The sequence below is a fragment of the Chiloscyllium plagiosum genome, unplaced genomic scaffold, assembly GCF_004010195.1.
Source record: "Chiloscyllium plagiosum isolate BGI_BamShark_2017 unplaced genomic scaffold, ASM401019v2 scaf_7402, whole genome shotgun sequence".
NCBI classification, from domain to species: domain Eukaryota; kingdom Metazoa; phylum Chordata; class Chondrichthyes; order Orectolobiformes; family Hemiscylliidae; genus Chiloscyllium; species Chiloscyllium plagiosum.
In genome coordinates, this window is record NW_025214744.1 from 7,784 (window position 1) to 20,416 (window position 12,633).

Consider the following 12,633-nt stretch of genomic DNA (forward strand, 5'->3'; position numbering starts at 1 on the left):
CCAGTTCAAGAATCACCTGCTCTAGAGATGTATGATGACATCATGAAGTTGGTTGATTTAAAAAATCTGAACATAGTATGTACATTTCCAATTATTAGCAAATGAAAAGGCAGGAGCTGAGATGAATTTTTTTTAATACATTGTAATTACCTGAAATGCATTGTCTGAAAGTTCCAAGAAGAAACGGAATGCTTTGTAGTACTACCCATGTTGCTGTTTGTGGAACAGGCTGTGTAATATGGTACACAACCTTAGGAAGGGCAACTTTGTGGGCACCCCTTATGTAAGTCAGGAACATACTGTCATTCCTTGATGTTAGCTACATCAGATTCCCAAGACTCCATTGTAGCCAGCTTCCATGGTATAGAGAGACTTGTCCTCGACAGGGCTTAGAAGACACAACTCTCCCTGTCTCCATGTGATCCAGACTGCTCCCTTCTATTGTGTACCACATTGTCTGCAAAGGGCAGGGCAGAATATTAGTGAGTATGTCCGTGTTTCACAGGGTTTGGATAGTGTGCTGGCCAGAGCAGAATAGTTTCAGTTATGTGGAGGCGGCAAGATAAAGATGTGAAGTGAGTTGCATTGATGAGGATGAGGTGGAGTATTTGGATGTAGGCATGAGTCCTGATACAGATCCAGACAGGCAAGGGGATGCTGCAGGACGAGTGATGAATGTAGAGCAAATTGGGCAGCATGTGGTGGCTAGCAAATGTTATGCAAAGGTGCATTCACTAACCCCGACCTGACATTACGTATTTGATTTCTTGTGGCAATTCTTTGAGATTCTCCAGTTTGGAAGCTGACCACCTGCACTCAATTCGTTCTGAAGGCTGATGTTGACGGTCTCCTGCACCAATCCCCACCCCCTCCCCAGACCCCAACCCCTGGGAACCATGGCATATCCTCTGTCTGACCACCACTAAGGCCTTCAGTATGATAACTAGGATCTTTCACTCCAATCTGACATCTCATTTTACTTAGTTGAGGTTGCAGCAATGATATTCAGCAGCAGCTTCTTGTCATTCAGATACAGCTTCCTTTTAAGAAGGGAAGACTGCCTTTAAGAAGAGAACACTGGCTACACCAAATGCACCAGCACAACATTGGTAAGCCACATGCTGAATGCAAAGCCTGCAGCAGCACTGAAGCTGCACAGCTCAAAACTACAGGGTGGTTGAATCATGAATTGGGATCATTCCGCCCCACACACACACCTCCCCTCGGCTCCCACACGCACACACACGCACACACATACACACTCTTAGATATACTTGCAACATATCATGTCCCAGAAAAAAGGAGGGAGCTCCATGTATTTCATCTGAGTGTGACATAGAACAGGCAGTAAAACTTGAGTCTATGAGCCCCACATCACTCTGTGCACATCCCATTTTTTTCCTTTCACCTAATTCTACCCAAAGAAAATTAGGGATTGAGAGTTACAGTGGGAAAATGGTTTGAATTCGCAGGGAATTAATTGAGAGCCATTCTCTAATTCAGTGTAAGGTCGTATAATAAAGGAGCTGCTTTTTCTGTAATATTCTTTTAATTGTACAGTTGAAAGTTTGACACAAAATAGAGACAGGTGAAAGATCTAAAGGAATTACTGTTTGTAACAGTCAATGAAGTCATTGGAGATGCAAGCTTCCAAAAACGATGGAGTATTGTGACAAGAACAGGCCCATAAATGATGAGCCGTGCATCGGCCACACTATGCTTCCTGAATGCCACTGTTGGCTTTTTTTAAGATTCATTCTCAGGACCTGATTTATTGCCTAGTTTCCTGGTGAAAATTGTGTCAGGCCTTCTCCTTAAGCTGCTGGTAGCTCAGCCGCTTCAGCGGCACAACAGAGTCCTTTATGTTGGAATGGGATTGGAGTCACATATGGATTAGAGCAGGTTTTGAGAGTTTCCTTCCCTAAAGGACATTTGTGAACTAACTGAGTTTTTACAACAACCTTTTCCTGATACTGGATTTCTATTTCCTGATTTTCCTGGATCTAAACTCTCAACCTGCCATGGTTAGATTGATAGTGTAATGATTATAATGAGGGCAGCCACACGGATCTCATAGAATATAAGTTTTCTGATTGCAGCTGTTAATCTGGTCCAATCGAGAAGCCCTGGCTCACAGATAAGAACAGGAGTATCAGGGGTTCTGTTCAATCTGAGGGCAGCTCTGAGAGAGCCGGATTAATGTCAGGTACGAAACACGTAAATAAACGATGACTTGGTGACAGGATACCAGCCTCTGTGCAGTTATTTCAGACAGTCCAATAAAACAATCTTGTTGTAACTGTACCCAAGAGTAATTCACTGCACCATACTTTACACAGGACCTAGATTTATTGCATTTATCTTAAATTGGTAAGAGAAGTCAAATAGTTGATGGACAACATGGTCTCTGCCAAAGAAGAAAGAAACTTAAAATTGTTAATCACAATTTCTTAACAATACAGTACATCAGATGTATGTGGAATAGGTAACCTCCAGTTCATAACAAATAACTCCAGGGCCAGATTTTCCTCCTGAATGAAGAAAAAGCCTTTCAAGAATTTTAACCAGATATGGGGTCTGTACTTCAGTGACCTTTAGTGGTCCCATTTGGAGATTAACACTCTTCATCTTAGTGGGAATGCTGGCTTCCTGGTCTATGCTGGGACCCAAATGATATCAGTGAGAGTTCCTGACATAGGAAGCTCTTGTTTACAACTCCTTCATTTTGTGGATTTTTCCTTATAAGAACATAAAAACATGAACCAGAATGAGCTGACTGGGATTTTGAGCCTTCTCCACCATCCAATAAAGTTACAGCTTATCTTCTGTCTAACCTGCACTTGCCCATTCTATTCCCATATCTCTTGATTCCGTTCGAGTCCAAAACTCTGTGGATCTTGGACTTGAGCATACTTGGTTATCCACAACTGCCTGGAATACAGCATTCCAAAAATTCCCAATCAGATTCTTCCTCCCATTCCCTGAGAAAAAGAACAGGAATTAACATCACCAGAGGAAATTATATCACCACAGGAAATGGCATCACCAACCTAAGGAAACCCAAACATATAAATAGAAAGCAGAAAACACGAGCAGTGCTTTGTCCTGAGGCTCACTGAAGATGTTACCTGGTATGGTGATGAAATGTCTGAAAAGGGAGCAGATATATCAGTACCAGCTGCCTAAGGCCCTAGTAATTATGCCTGACTAAATGTAGTTGTACTTATTTGCTATCATGCTATAACCTTCTTGTTATCTATAATATTTCCGCTAACGATACTTTATGGTGCAATGTCATCTGGTCAGCCGATAGGAAAGCAAAGACAAAGGAGAATTGGTGACAGATAACTACCCTAAATAATCCTTACCCAGTACCACATACAGGAAGAGATGACAAATACAAGATGCCAGCTGTGGTCTTCTGGGAAAATACCATGGAAGGATTTAAAGAGAGGTTTAAGAAAAGCAAGGAGAGGACATGAGCAATCTTTAGCAGGTAGAGTAAAGAAGAAGCCTAACGTTTTATATAGGTATGTGAGGAATAAAAGGATGACTAGGGTAGGAATAGGGCCAATCCAAAGTCGGAAGTGGGAAGTTGTGTGTAGACCCTGCAGAGATCGGAGAGGTGCTAAACGAATATTTCTCATCTGTTTTCACTCAGGAAAAGGAGAATATGTAGAAGAGAAGAATGAGAAATGGGATATTAGACTAGAAAGGATCGAGGTTAGTAAGGAGGAGGTGTTATCAATTCTAGGAGGAGGTGTTGTCAATTCTAGCAGGAGTGAAAGTAGACAAGTCCCATAGGCCAGATGGGATTTAAGCAAGAATTCTCTGGAAAGCTAGGGAGGAGGTGTTGGAGCCTTTGGCTTTGATCTTTGAATCATCATTGTCTACAGGTTTAGTACCAAAGGACTGGAGGATTGCAAATGTTGTGCCCTTGTTCAAGAAGGGTAGTAGAGATGACCAGGTAATTATAGACCAGCGAGCCTTACATTTGTTGTAAGAAAGGTTTTGGAAAGGATTATAAGAGATAGGATTTATAATCATCTCGCAAGCAACAATATCATTGCAGATAGTCAACATGGTTTCATCAAGGCAGGTCATGTCTACAAACCTCATTGAGTTTTTTGAGAAGGTGACAAAGCAGGTGGATGAGGGTAGGGCAGTTGATGTGGTATACACAAACTTCAGTAAAGCCTTTGATAAGATTCCACATGGTACGCTGTTGGAGAAAATGCAGATGCATGGGATTGAGGGTGATTTAGCAGTTTGGATTAGAAACTGGCTTTCTGAAAGATGGCAGTGAGTGGTGGTTGATGGAAAATATTCAGCTTGGAGTCCGGTTACTAGTGGTGTGCCGCAAGGATCTGTTTTGGGACCACTGCCTTTTGTCATTTTTATAAATGACTTGGACACAGGCATAGTTGGATGGGTTAGTAAGTTTGCAGATGACACTAAAGTCAGTGGAGTAGTGGATAGTGTAGAAGAATGTTACAGCTTGCGGGTGACTTGGATAAACTGCAGAATTGGGCTGAGAGGTGACAAATTGAGTTCAATGCAGATAAATGTGAGGTGATTCACTTTGGGAAGAATAACTGAAGACAGAATACTGGGTCAATGGAAAGATTCTTGGTAGTGTGGACATGCAGAGGGATCTTGGAGTCCATGTACATAGATCCCTGAAAGTTACCACCCATGTTGATAGTGCTGTAAAGAAGGCATACAGTGTGTTAGGTTTTATTGAGAGAGGGATTGAGTCCTGGAGCCGTAATGTCATGCTGCAACTATACAAAACGCTAGTGTGGCCTCACTTGGAATATTGTGTACAGTTCTGGTCACCCCATTACAGGAAGGATGTGGAAGCATTGGAAAAGGTGCAGAGGAGATTTACCAGGATGTTGCCTGGTCTGGAGGGAAGGTGTAATGAGCAAAGGCTGAGAGACTAAGGCTAAGAGGGGATTTGATAGAGACATACAAGATGATTAGAGGAGAAGATAGGTTAGACAGTGAAAGTATTTTTCCTACGAGAATGATGTCAGCTTGTATGAGGGGGCATAGCTACAAATTGAGGGGTGATAAATTTAAGACAGATGTCAGAAGCAGGTTTTTACTCAGAGAGTGGTAAGGGCGTGGAATGCCCTACCTGCCAATGTAGTTAACTCAGCCACATTAGGGAAATTTAATCAACCCTTGGATAAGCACATGGATGATGATGGGATAGTGTAGGGGGATGAGCTGAGAATAGTTCACAGGTCGGCGCAACATTGAGGGCTGAAGGACCTGTTCTGCGCTGTATTGTTCTATGTTCTATGAAAGGGGCATTCAGTTTATGAATCATTTGCATAACGTCACTAAGAATGCATTCCCCACTGGTATAGCAATTTTGGTAATTACGAAACACATGGTCTGTTAGTCTGGTGTAGTGAATATAATAAAGTATAAGAGAAAGAAAGACCCAAACGAGGATTACAACTTGAACCAAAGATCAATTGAAAATAACACTTGGACAATTCTTCCATTTACTAACAGTGCCAGAGACCCGGGTTCAATTCCCGCCTCAGTCAACTGTCTATGTGGAGTTTGCACATTCTCCCTGAGTCTGCGTGGGTTTCCTCTGGATGCTCTGGTTTCCTCCCAAAGTCCAAAAATGTGCAGGTTAGGTGAATTGGCCAGACTAAATTGCCCATAGTGTTAGGTGACGGGGTAAATGTAGGGGAATGGGTTTGGGTGGGTTGCGCTTTGGCGGGTCAGTGTGGACCTGTTGGGTCGAAGGGCCTGTTTCCACACTGTAAGTAATCTAATGTAATGTAAGTAAGTAATCTAATCTAATTTAACAGATTAGTACTGACTTTTTGAACCATTTATACTGAATTGTTTCCTCTACATTGTCTTAATTTTGCTTCTCATATCATCTCGATATTTCTGCCTCAAACCTCCCATTATTGTTGGTGAAACTATAGTGAAGTGGTTTTATAGGCACATAGCACAGCAACCTTTCCCTTTATTTCAGCTGTGAGGTTTGATTTAAATTGCATCAATCATAGGATTTTACAATTAAAGATTACACTTAGAGTGATACTATTTAGTCCTTCATGAATGCGCCAGCTCTTTAATACAACGGTCCAAAACTAATTAATTGAGTCAATGTGCTGTATCTTTCTCTGCTTCGAATATTTATCCTCTTCGAAAATGTAATGTTCTTTTCCTCAACCAGTCCCACTTACAGTTTCGAGGTTCTGATATCCTACTGCATACAATGACAAACTCTCCTCAGCTCTCTTCTCAGTCACTTAGTGACAGTCTTAATCTGGTGATACACTCTTGACCAACACCTTGACTGTGCAAAGTAGTTTCTCCCTGTTTACCCCATCAAAATGTTACATAATTTTAAAAGCATGCAGAAATGAATCTTAAGACAAGGTTTTAGTTAATCACTTGAATTTAGTTAATGCTTGGTCATTTGCAATATCTTCCAGGATCATTTTTATATTAAGCTGCTCAAATGATACATTGGCCCTCATGCAGCATATTGACAAAACAGCAATTTTGTTAACATTTTACATGGAGCATCCTAAAACAGCATCTGGTCTTGAGTCATATTGAGATATATCAGGACAGTATGCCAAAAGTTTGGTTATGACTTGATAGATAAGAACGGAATCAGGCAAGTGCAGACCCACACTGTTGGATACCAATGAAAGGCATTGGAGGAGGATGTTGTGGTTAGCTACATCAAAAGCTGCCAATGGGTTAAGGAGAATGAGAAGGAGCCGTTTACCTTTGTCTCAGACACATAGGAGGTCATGTGTGACCTTGATAAGAGCACTTTCAGTACTGTGGTGGACAGAAACCAGATTGAAAGATTCAAACTTGGATTTCAGCAAAGATAGGCACAGACTTAGGAAGTATTCAAGGACATCAGGGAGGAAGCAAGATTGGAGACAACACAGCAATTTACAAAGATGGAAGAGTCAGGGGTTAATTTTTTTCGAGGTCAGATTTGAAGATTCAGCAGATCAGAATGGGAATGGAGAGTGTCTAAGGAGATAGAACCTCAACAATATCAGCTATCGTGGGAAACAAGTAGATTAGGGGTTCAGAGTTTAGTGAGAAAGAGGCTAAAACAGTGGACGATAGATCTGGTGGACAAGGTGAATTCTACAAAAGCATGAGGAATAATAAACAGAAATCAAAGGAAGGTACAACTCAGGATTAGAGCAGGACGAAGTTGAAATATTCCTTCTGTAGCATTCAAAACACATAGAAATTTACATTTTTGTGAAAGAAAATATATCTTACAAATCATAAATGTTGCTATCAAATGGAATTAGGGAAATGTCTGGAACTTATTCATTCATAGTATTCAATATTGAACTGTCATAAATGCCACCACAATCTACACTGCAATCTCATTTAGAACAGAGGAGATCAATAAGCAAATATTATGTACTGTGGCTTCTTAAACTGTCCCAAATTCATAATTCAAAACATTCATCTAAACTGATACAAAACTGTTGCCTGAACAAAGCCCGCACTGTTTTATCGTTCACAATAGTTCTCAAGGCGTTTTTTGTCTCCCTATACTGAGAGATCAGAAAACTGAAGATAAAATCCTTTCAAGAATAAGATGGCTCAAATTTCCAATTTCTTGCTACAAGCAACTGCTTTGCAACTTCAGCTGTTGTGTCAGAAAATCAATCAATTACTTCAGCAAAATTGTGATACTTTCCCTGGCTGTACCAGCTTGTAAATTATTAACCACAGGTTCACCCAACACCCCTTCCTCTGCCACCGGTGATGCTCTATTCTTAATATTCTTAAATATTATGCAGTGTGTGAACTGACAAACACAAATCCAGGAAAACCTGGATCTAATTAATTAAACAGTCTTGATCATCTAAAGAAAATTAATGGAAATTATGGAGTTGAGATTTCTCGATTTTAGTTGAGAGTGGAGTGCTGGAAAAGCGCAGCAGGTCAGGCAGCATCTGAGGAACAGGAGAATCGATGTTTCGGGCAAGAGCCCTTCATCAGGAATGAGGCTTGTGAGCCAAGGGGGTGGAGAGATAAAAGAGAAGGGGTGAGGCTGGGGGAAATTAGCTGTGAGTATGATAGGTAGATAGAGGAGGGGGTAATGGTGATAGGTTGGAGAGGAGGGTGCAGCGGATAGGTGGGAAGGAAGATGGACAGGTCATGAGAGTGGTGCCGAGTTGTAAGATTAGAACCGGGAATAGGTGAGGGGAAGGGAAATTAGGAAACTGGTGAAATCCACATTGATGCCATGTGGTTGGAAGGTCTCAAGGTGGAAGACTTTCTAGACTTTAGTCTGCTGAATTTCCTTCTCATAAACAAATCTTTAGCACTGTGCAGTGCAGAATTAGCTGAATAGATATTGTTTATGTTTTCAATTGTAGTAGTATGGGAGACCTCTTCAGCACATCAGAACTTTAACCCATCACCAAAATGTGATGTTTACTCTAGCTGATTATCCAGCCTTTAGATCACTTGTAGATTTCTAGCTTCCATTCAAGTATGAGTCTGGGATGGGTACTGAGAAATTGTCTCTGGTAGACCTAAGAGTTCAGAAATAAACAGACAGCCATTGCATTCAGAGCTTTTAGGGTGAAATCCATTTCTCTTATTAGCATAATATTACAGTAAACAAACAAAGCAAAAATTCATATTTTTATAATATCTTTCAAGATTTTGGGACTCGCAAGAATTTTACAGTCCATGAAATATTTTTTCAAATGTTGTCATTGTTACAACCCAGGAAACACACAGCCAATTCGCACACTGCAATGTGATATATGACTGGGTAATCCTTTTCTTTAGTGATCTTGGTTTAGCAATAAATATTGGCTAGCACACCGAGGACAACTCCAAAACTCTTCTTCAAAACAAACTACCTGCCTACATATGGTGTAATGTATTGGGTTGTTCTTATCACTTTCAGCAAGAAATCTCAGGAAGCTGATGCATATTAAGTGGGAAATCCGGTCTTGGCCCTTGAAGAGGAGTGTTGGGAACAGCTTTTGGTGTGCTAGGATTTTTAAAGGTCCTGCAAAATGACAGTGATTAGTTCTTAATATTAATCAGTTGCCCTTGATAAATCAAGTTCTTAAGTCAATGACAGTTAAATCTTGTCTCCTTATCCACATTCTTTGGTATTATCTGAGGATACCGGGAGGCCAACGTTTATTTTCATCTACTGTATGCAAGCCTAGTTTCTTCTTTACCCCTAGCTGCTATTCTGAGACTGCACTTATCATAAAATCATAGGACCCCTACAGTGTGGAAACAGGCCCTTTGGCCCAACAAGCTCCCACCGACCCTCTGAAGAGTAACGCATCCTGACCCATTCCCCTACCCTATAATTACCCCTGACTAAGGCACCTAACCTCCACATTCCTAAAAACAGTGGGTAATTTAGCATGGCCAACTCACCTAATCTGCACACCTTTGATTTGGAGATGCCGGTGTTGGACGGGGGTGTACAAAGTTAAAAATCACACAACACCAGCTTTATTAGGAAGCACTAGCTTTCGGAGCACTGCTCCAAAAGCTACTGCATCCAAATAAACCTATTGGACTATAACCTAGTGTTATGTGATTTTTAATTTTGCACATCTTTGGATTGTGGGAGGAAACCGAAGCCCCCAGAGAAAAACTCATGCAGACACAGGGAGAATGTGCAAACTCCACACAGACAGTCGCCGGAGGCTGGAATCAAACCTGGCTCCCTGGCACTGTGAGGCAGCAGTGCTAACCACTGAGCCACCATGCCGAGCCACCTGCCTCAAATCAGTCAGGGAAAATAACCAAAGATGTTCACTCACCACCAGTCATAGCAGCTCTGTGGATCGCCTTGGAAAGTTCCTCAGTGCCAATCTTGGCAGAACTTCCAGCTTCAAAATCAATACAGAACCTACTTGACTTATTAAACCCATCATGTGAAAATTGTTTATATTTTTAAAATGATTTTATTCCATTTTCCTTGCTTTTCCATAATTTCAAATAAAGTAAGCAGGTTCTAGCATACAGGAGAGAATGTTCTTATTCTAACTGAGAAGATGACATTTCAGAAAAGGCCATTCGATCCATCGAATGAATCTATAATTCGGGTCTATGTCTGCCATTTTCAGTTGCTTCCCACAGTTAGTAAGTTGCGTAAGAAAGCTTCCAGAATGTGCAAGAAGAAATAGAGGCTTGATTTATGCAGTACTGTTTTCACATCAATGAAAGCACTTCACACAATGGACCACTTTCAAAGTACAGTGAGTGTTTTCTTGTTGGGCAATTGTGGCATCTATTGTGTGCCAGTGAAATCCCTCAAAACGCACTGAGCTCAATGACTAGTCGATCTGTTTACTTTTGGTCAACTGCACACCAGAAGATTATTTTACTGCAAATAGAATTAAGAACAACCATTGCGCATCACAAGAAAGGGACAATTCCTCTTGAGGTTTGTGAAATAAATTTGGAAATGTATTCTTCACAAACAAGTTTATGATTTTGTCACACAGAATACATTAGAAATGCAAATTGGATAATTGAAGGATAAACACAACAAATGATTTATCAGAATTATACATTTTTTTCTGTCTTTTTTGTTGGTTAAATATAAAGTCTGCTGCTGGGTAACAGAACTATCTACATTTTACCTAGTGTTAGCATTAATCAGGATCATCTAAATTCAACAAAGGTAGATTAAATTAATAAAATCCTGTCCCAAAAATAGCCCCAACAGCAGAACATAAGAATGTAAGAATAGGAGCAGGAGTGGGTCAGCTGGCCTATTGAGCCTGCTCTGCCATTCAAGAGGATCATAGCTGATCTTTTTGTGGATTCAGCTCCACAAACCTTAATTCCTTTGCTGTTCAAAAATCTATCTTTGCCATAAAAACATTCAACAAGGTTGCCTCAACTGCAAAAGAGTATCTCCTCCCATACCTGATATTTTCCCTGCTCCTCATACCACCACATTCTGTGATATCTACAACTGACATGACAATAATTACTAATGTAGGGTATTTTTCGCTGCAGGTACATTTTTTTTAGGAACTGGATAGAGTTTGTTCAAAGTAACCTCCCATAAGAGCTTTAAAGAAAATGTATAAGAAGCTTAAAGTTAAAAGGCAATAGAGACTGTGTTCCATTAGTTTATAACAGGATAGGAACTCAATGTCCCATTGGTGAAAGACCAGCATATAACCCATTGCACTACTCTGGTTCATTACAGAAATGCTTTTAATCCTAATCTTGTCTAATGCCAAAAGCCACTGAAGTTCTTAAAGGCTGAATCATCACCAATTTTTATAGCCCTTGATCAAAACGCAACTCAAACAGTTTCTTATCAAACTCACTAATGCTAGGTGAGTTACTTATTTTTGTTCTCCAAGACCAAATAGTTATCAATTGTTGATTAAAACAAGTCCACATTAAACTTTGGTATATATCAATATAGAAATTTAGGAAAGTACAGGACTAGAAGAGATTCTATCCATCCAGTCACTTGCAGAAAGAAATTCATCTCAATCGTAGCAACATGAGAAGTTCAGACTCCTCAAAGAACGTTCTCTGCTTCAAAAACAAGTAAGAAGAGGATACAGCCTCCAAGTGCTGTACATTTCTTCCAGCCGCAATGAAGTAAGTTTTCTTGACTTTCTATGCTAAATTAATGCCTGGGCAACCATCAAATCATCCATTCCAATCAACAGTGGATTCCAACTTCATGTCAGTGCAATATATTGTTAAGTGATATGTCAGAAAATCAATTAATTACTTTTAAGTAGCAGTTAAAAGTATCCACACAATACTTCCATTTGAATTATTAAACAGAACAAAGGCTGAGTTTTTCAATCTGAAATTCTGCCTTAAAATAAAGTGCAGAAAGCTTCATGTGCCCTCCAGTCTCATCAGAATTATTGGACAGGCTAAATACTGGCAAGAATAGTGCATATACTGTACTGGGGAATAAGTGGGGGGAGGGGTTGCAGTGCTGTTAGTTGGTGTCAAGCTACTCCAGTGATAACCTTATCCTACTTCTCAGTGGTGACTATATGCGTTGATTGTGTCTGGTTGAAGCCTTTTATCTCATTTCAACACAACCAAAGACAGCTCTGACTGACCACTGTGCTTCTCTAGCCATCAGGAAACACCTTGTTTATAAGTTGCTGAAACATTGCATTAACATTCAGTAGCAGAACTGTCACAATAATGCACATTACCAAATAACATTGCCTCACCAATTTGCGAAACAGGGCTAAAACATTGCTAACTGCTGTCATTTATTGTATTATGTTAGCATAATAATAGGAACATTGCAGGCAAAGACATTTGGTTAATATAACTAACTAGTATACAAATATTCCCTTGATATTTGTCTAATAACTCAATTTATGTATGATTAGTTTCTTCAAAAATTAACGTGTGAGGTTCCATTTATTCTTTAATATTGGGCAAGGAACTGGTCTGAGTTAATAACGTGACTCCATGTATTTACCACTCACGTGCACATTTTGGTAATTAAAAGCAAAGTACTGTAGATGCTCTAAATCTGGAACAAACAAAAAGAGTTGGAGAAACTCATTAGGTGTGGCAGCATCCCACAATGGTCTCTCTTCCTTTCCT